Source organism: Vulpes vulpes, chromosome 8, assembly GCF_048418805.1.
Source record: "Vulpes vulpes isolate BD-2025 chromosome 8, VulVul3, whole genome shotgun sequence".
Taxonomy (NCBI): domain Eukaryota; kingdom Metazoa; phylum Chordata; class Mammalia; order Carnivora; family Canidae; genus Vulpes; species Vulpes vulpes.
This window is the reverse complement of record NC_132787.1, coordinates 53654773-53661785: the sequence shown is the minus strand read 5'-3', so window position 1 is coordinate 53661785 and position 7013 is coordinate 53654773. Positions and strand designations below refer to the sequence as shown.

Here is a 7013-nt window from a genome sequence, read left to right as displayed (position 1 = left end):
GGGGGTGGAGGACCCAAATAACACAAATGATGGAATGGACGTAGGGAAGAACAGGGGAAGATGATCAGACCAGTTGACACTAAAGGAACAGCTGCACTAAAATAGTCTTTTGAGTAATAGAATGAAATTGAAAAGAAAGAGAAGGAAGGATGGCCCCAAAAGCCAAGAAATCTCATCTTGATGTGGGAAGCTGTAGAAACCACCCTTTGGTGTAATTGGGGAAATTACATGATAAGATAATTACTGTATAAAATGGGTTTGACAGGGGCAAGCAAGGGACAGCCCAAAAGCTGGGAAAGCTGACTGGTGGCATGCACAAGTCCTCCAGTGGAGGAGGACAAGGAGGTGAGGCTGCTGGCAAAAGAAAGTGAAAGGTGGAGCCAAGAGAGCTGTGAGGGAAGAACTCCCAAGATTTCATCAGACACTTGGGGGGGGGGGGGGGCGGGGGGAAGAGGGAGGAGTCAAGATGCCAAGATTTTGAGACAAAGAAACTGAAAGAAAGAATCATGCACATTGTTGGAAAGGACAAACCCTCTGCTCTGCAGTAGTACCAGCAGGTGGGCCATCCAGTAACAGGAGGCCATGCTATTGAATGTCATTGGTTCCAATATTTAGAACCACAATGAATCAAGCTTCTTTTAGCTTTTTGTCCATCCCAATTTCACCCTTATGAGTAAATACAAAACAAGGACAGTCCTTAGTTCATATGCCAGCCTTTCAAATATTTGAAAACAGCTATTAGGTCCCTCCTAATTTTCTTCTTTCCTGGCTAGTCCCCTTCCTAGCCCATCAAACAATACCCATGGGGTCCAAGTTTTGAGTTCCCTAACAGCTCCCATAGTTCTATTCTTTTTTTTACAGTTTATAACCTTCTTGAATGTACATTGCTAAGAACTAAAGACAGTGTTTGGTGCCCTCGTACTGTCTGATCAACACAGAGCACAGTGAGACAATTGCCTCCTTTTATCTAAACACAGTTCTTCTGGGATCCCTGGGTGGCGCAGCGGTTTGGCGCCTGCCTTTGGCCCAGGGCGCGATCCTGGAGACCCGGGATCGAATCCCACGTCGGGCTCCCGGTGCATGGAGCCTGCTTCTCCCTCTACCTGTGTCTCTGCCTCTCTCTCTCTCTCTGTATGACTCTCATAAATAAATAATAATAAAAAAAAATTAAACACAGTTCTTCTAAAAGGACAAAGTTTACCTCCCTGCCTCCCGACCCTCCCCCACCCCCTCTGCCCTTACTATGGGATTACTTTAGAATTTTAGGAAATGAAAACCCCAAGATCTTTTGCATGTAAAACAAGTCATTACTCCTAATTCCATATATTTTTTGCTTATTTTTTTATCTTGAATCCAGAATTTTACAATTAGTTCCTCTTTAATTTCAATGCTAATTTTGACCTATCATTCCAGAATCCTAAAGTCCTTAAAAACCTGTTCTAACATCCTTTGCATTGGTTCTGATTTTTGTATCAAGTATGTTAAGACTTTCATCCAAGTGATGAAAGGTCCCAGAATAAAATCCTGAAGTTCACAACTATAGCTACATTTTTAAAATCCGTTTGTTTTTATTGTGGTAAAAAATAAAAAAATACATAACAAAATTTACCACTTTACTAAGTGTATAGTTCTGCAGTATTAAGTACATCATTTTCAATGCAGCCATCACCACCATCCATCTCCAGGACTCTTTTCATCTTGCAAAACTGAAACTCAATACCCAATAAACAATAATTTCCCATTTTCCCCTTCATCCAGCCCTGGCAACCACCATTCTATTCTCTGTCTCTATGATTTTGACTACTCTAAGTACCTCACATAGGTGGAAACATATGGTATTTGCCTTTTATGAATGGCTCATTTCATTTAGCATAATGTCCTCAAGGTTCATCCACATGGTAGCATGTGTCAGAGTTTCCTTCCTCTTTCAGGCTATATAATACTCCACTACATGTATTTAGCACATTTTGTTGATCCATTCCTTTGTCTATGGACACTTAGGTTACTTCTATCTTTTGCTATGGTGAATCATGTACATGTGTGTACAAATATCTGTTTGAGTCCCTGCCTTTACTTCTTTTCTCTTTAACTATTTTTCCCCTAAACTTATTTTAACTTCTTTTCAAATATTTTTACTTCTTTAACTACAGAGGTGAAATTGCTGGATCATATGGCAATTCAAAGCTTAAATTTTTTTTAAATTTTATTTATTTATGATAGTCACACACACACACACAGAGAGGCAGAGACAGACAGAGGGAGAAGCAGGCTCCATGCACCGGGAGCCCGACGTGGGATTCATCCCGGGTCTCCAGGATCGCGCCCTGGGCCAAAGGCAGGCGCCAAACCGCTGCGCCACCCAGGGATCCCTCAAAGCTTAAATTTTTGAGGAACTGCCAATACAGTATCCCACAGTGGCTATATACCATTTTACATTCCCAACAGGAATGTGCAAGGGTTCTACTTTTTCTACATCCTTATCAATATTTGTTATTTTCTGGGTTTTTAATTTTTATTTTTTAGATTCTATTTATTTATTCATGAGAGACACAGAGTGCCAGAGACATAGGCAGAGGGAGAAGCAGGCTCCCGATTGGGATTCTGATGCGGGACTCAATCCTGGGACCCTGGGATCATGACTTGAGCCAAAGGCAGATGTTCAACCACTGAGCCACCCAGGTGTCCCTTAATTTTTATTTTTTTCTTTTTTTAAAGATTTTATTTACTTATCCATGGCAGACACAGAGGGAGAGGCAGAGACACAAGGCAGAGGGAGAAGCAGGGTCCATGCAGGGAGCCTGACATGGGACTCGATCCTGGGTCTCCAGGATCACACCCTGGTCTGAAGGCAGGGTCGAGCTGGGCTGCCCCTTAATTTTTATTTCTTAAAAGATTTTAAGTAACCTCTATATCCAACATGGGGCTCAAACTTAAAACTCTGAGATCAAGGGTTGCACGCTCTACTGATTGAGCCAGCCAGGTGCCCCTGGGTTTTTTTAAATAATAGCCATCCTAATGAGTGTGAAGTGGTATCTCATTGTAGTTTTGATTTGCATTTCGTGATGACTAGTGATGTTAATCATCTTTTCATGTGCTAAGGGACTATTTGTATATCTTTAGAGAAATGTCTATTTAAGTCTTTTGCCCATTTTTGAATTTTATTTGTGTATGTGCATATGTTTGTGCATTGAATGGTAGGAGCTCTTTATATATTCTAGAAGCAATCCTTTATCAGAAATATGATTTATAAAAATTTTCTTTCATTCCGTGGACTGCCTTTTTACTCTATTGGTAGTGTCCTTTGATATATAAACGTTTTAAAATTTTAATGAAGTTTAACTTGTCTATTTTTTCTTTTCTTGCCTGTGCTTTTGGTGCTGTATCCAAGAAATCACTGCCAAATCCAATGTCATGAAGGTTTTCTTCTAAGAGTTTTAGTTAGAGCTAACCTTAGACTGACATCAGTTCAGTAATTTATTAATTTTTAAATGTACTTTTGCAATCACTTATAAGTCTATTACCACCCAGCTCACATTTTACATCTACTTATTAAGTAACTGATTCTTTTATTTTTTTAGTCAGAACATACAAAACTAGGAACTATGGATACAGCAACAAAATAGGCATGATTGTATCCTGTCCTCATCAAGTTCATAGTCTGCTAAAAAAGTCAGACATTGAACAAGTGATTACAAACACAGGTATGGCATGACTGAGGAAAAGGAAGTTGCCAACATGAAGACTAAAAACATCACCTGGAAAGATTTTTATCAAATTTCTTGGGAATATTTGATTTATTGGTCTGTTAACCAAACAGAAAAGAGATAGTTTCACTAACTATGATTCCTAATGCTGATTACTGCTTTCTTTCCTAAGTGCTCACAGACTTTTACTTATTTAAGAGTCCACTCTAGATGCTACTGGGGACAAAGAGCCCTTGGTCTTCAGACTCTGGAGTCTCTCATTTTATGGATCTTGAAACACTAGGACCACATTTGCCTTTGTATTTTGGTTCTCTGAAACTAAAAATCCAAAAGTATCTTAACTTTTCCTAGACTGTTCTCTGAAGTAACATCTAGAACTTCTTTTGCTATCTCACAGCATTATGCATCTGTATATGAAGATCTGAACTCATTTCTTTTTACTTCACCAAATGATTTATTCCCTTTTCCCATATTTGGAAATCCCTTATGATCCCTCAGACAGTTCTAGAGCAAGCTTCCTCCTTTCCCCCAGCCAGCCCTGGTGGTTCACTGCTCTGGGACTAGGACAGGAGGTAAGACATGTGACTGTTTCTTCACTGGGAAGGATCTGAACTCATTAAAAACAACCTGGCACTACGTAGTCACCTACGTTTTCATCAATCCCAACAATGTTTGGCCTTTTTTGGCTTGAAGATTGGTTCCATTCCTAGGAAAGACTTATTAGGGAGGAGAGAAGGATCTGGAGTTAAATGGTTTCTTTTGTTGTTCCTCTATGAAATCCTTTTCCCCAGATACTGAGCCTATTTTTTACTTCTTATTTTCTCAGAATGTAGCTTAGAGGCCTTTAGCTTTCCCCCCTGCCATACCTCATCCAAGCCTCTGGTATCATGGGTAAAAATTGGGGAAGTTGGGAGCCAGTGTTCTTTGGGGTTGAGGAAGTGCTAAGTATGAAGGGATGATGTAGCATCTATGTGCAGACAATTGGACATAAGGGCAGGGAGGGTGAGAGGTTTGGAAAAGCTATGGAAATATGAATTCCTCCACATGGAGATGAGTGTGGATTATTTCTTCATGGAAGTAAGAGAAGAGAACTAAACGGAGGGCAAAGAACTAAGTCATGAAGGACCGGCACAGTCAGAAGTGGGGGAAGAAGTTCCAGCAAAAGAAACTGAAATTTATAGTATAAGAAGAAACCCTAGAAATGACCCTAGCCCACCTCTCTCATGTAACTGATGTGGAAATGGTTGTCCAGATAAAGAAATCAATCACTGAAGTCGCTACAAAAGTATAGAGTTACCCGAGGGGGTGGAAGAGTGGCTTTTAAGAAATAGGAGGTGATCCACAAGGCCAAATGCTACTGAGGAATCAAGAAAGGTGAGAACACTAAGAATGGTTCTCAAAACTGATCAACTGATGCTGTGGTCTCCTGGAGGGCATTTCTGGTAAAGAAATAGAAGGCAGATGACCAGGGAAAAGGGTCTGAGTATAAAAGAGACTGGGGGCCATGGAATTATACACACTCTGTAGGTTTGGCAGTACTAGTCAAGAGAAATAGGATGATAGGTAGAAGGAAAACAGAACTAAAGTTTAAGATCATGGAAATATTATTTTAAGAGAGGAAGAGAAGAACCAATTGAATGGCAGGGACTGAGGATACAAGAGAACTCATGCCATCCTTGGCAGAAAGATCACAAGAAGGAGGTAAAGAATCAGAGCACGGTGGAGGTAAGCTTTGGAGAAAGGAAAATACCAAAAGGAAGGAGGCAAGCAAAGGGAAAGCAACACTCCAGAGGACAGATGTGGGGATGTGGACAGAGATCAAGCTGACCCTGAGGTCAAAGGTGGGAGTCTGAGTCCTGCCTCTGCCTCCTACTCAATTAGCTGCTTTAAATTTCAGTGTCACAGAGTTTTTGGGAGATGGGTATCAGATAACATATGTGCATATGCCTAGCACAAGCTGAGTTATCAGAGCATTTTTGAGATTTACCTCAGGCTTGCAATGCAGAGATCTGAAATGGCTGTTCTATTGAGTAAATTCAAAAGCTTCACAGATGTGCTGGCTGGGCTGTTAGAAGATTCTAGCTGGAGATGGGAAATGTTTCTTCTTTCAGAAGGGAGACCCACAGAGCCTTCTTGTTGCTCTCCTGGCACTGAAAATTCACACAGAAAAGCCTTGGAGAAAGCTGCACCAGAGTGGAAATTCTAAGATGGGATGGTGGTAGCAGCAGGACTAAAGTATTCCCTGGCACCTCCAAGCCCAACTGGCCCAACATGATGGATTTTTTTAAAGGGTTACAGTGAGGTCACCAGATTCTCAGGTACTTCCCTCTTCCTTCTTTAAAGTTCAGAATCATCAAATTAGGGGACCAAACCCCATCCCTGACCACATAAAAAGAAAAATGAGGCCTGCCTCTGACTCAGACTGTTCATAAGGAATGAAAGATGCTGTGCAATCAGAGCCATAGATTCTCAGGGTGGGTGGAGACTTTAAAAGCCACTTATTCCAGTGCCTGGATGGTGTATGACCCTTTACAACACTCTAGCTAAATGCCAGTGTAAGCTCAAAATCCTTCCGTGACAGGATTCTTCTAAAGTAGCCCAATTCATCCATGGCCAACTTGGATTATTTCACAGATTTTCCTTATATGAACCTAAAGTCTGTATGTCCCTTTAGCCTACACACTGGTCTGAGTGTGGTCTTCAGCCCCTTTGATCCCTCCTCCTTGATGGTCCTTCTCCAGTTGGCATGTTTGCTTATTTCTGCTAGCAAATCTGGCTCCCACATCTGAGCACAGTTCTTTGGGTGTGCTCTGAGCTGTGCGGGATGGAACAGGACCATCACCTCTTTCATTCCAGGTACCACAGCACATTTAAAATTTTGAGAAACACATCATACTATTGATTCACACTGAACAACCTTGTTGTGGGCAATTGATTTTGAAATCAAGAACTTTGTATTTATTCCTAGTAAGTTTTATCTCATAATATTTGGCCCAGGATTAAAAAAAAAAGATATTGGCATGGACATATCAAATATATCCATCATTTATTCACTCATTCATTCAGTCATTCAATAAGCTATTCTTCCTGGTTTTATGTCTTTAGTAAGTATATCCAGCCTGCACCCTCTGGTTATTCAGTTGTATTTTTCCTCAAACTATTAAATAACATGTCCAAATGGGCAGAGGCCTAGAGGCCTACCAAACAACACAAAACACTTCTCTGAAAAAAGATTGACTACTGAATTGGTTACTTTATTAATTTGGCAAATACATTCAATAAATATGTATTGATGCCCTACTATGTGCC

At 40.6% G+C, this 7013-nt stretch overlaps 1 pseudogene; it reads right to left on the bottom strand.

The window, feature by feature from the left end:
- Window positions 1-4193: 4193 nt before the first annotated feature.
- Window positions 4194-4306, bottom strand: LOC112907796 (small nucleolar RNA SNORD22; annotated as a pseudogene).
- Window positions 4307-7013: the final 2707 nt, after the last annotated feature.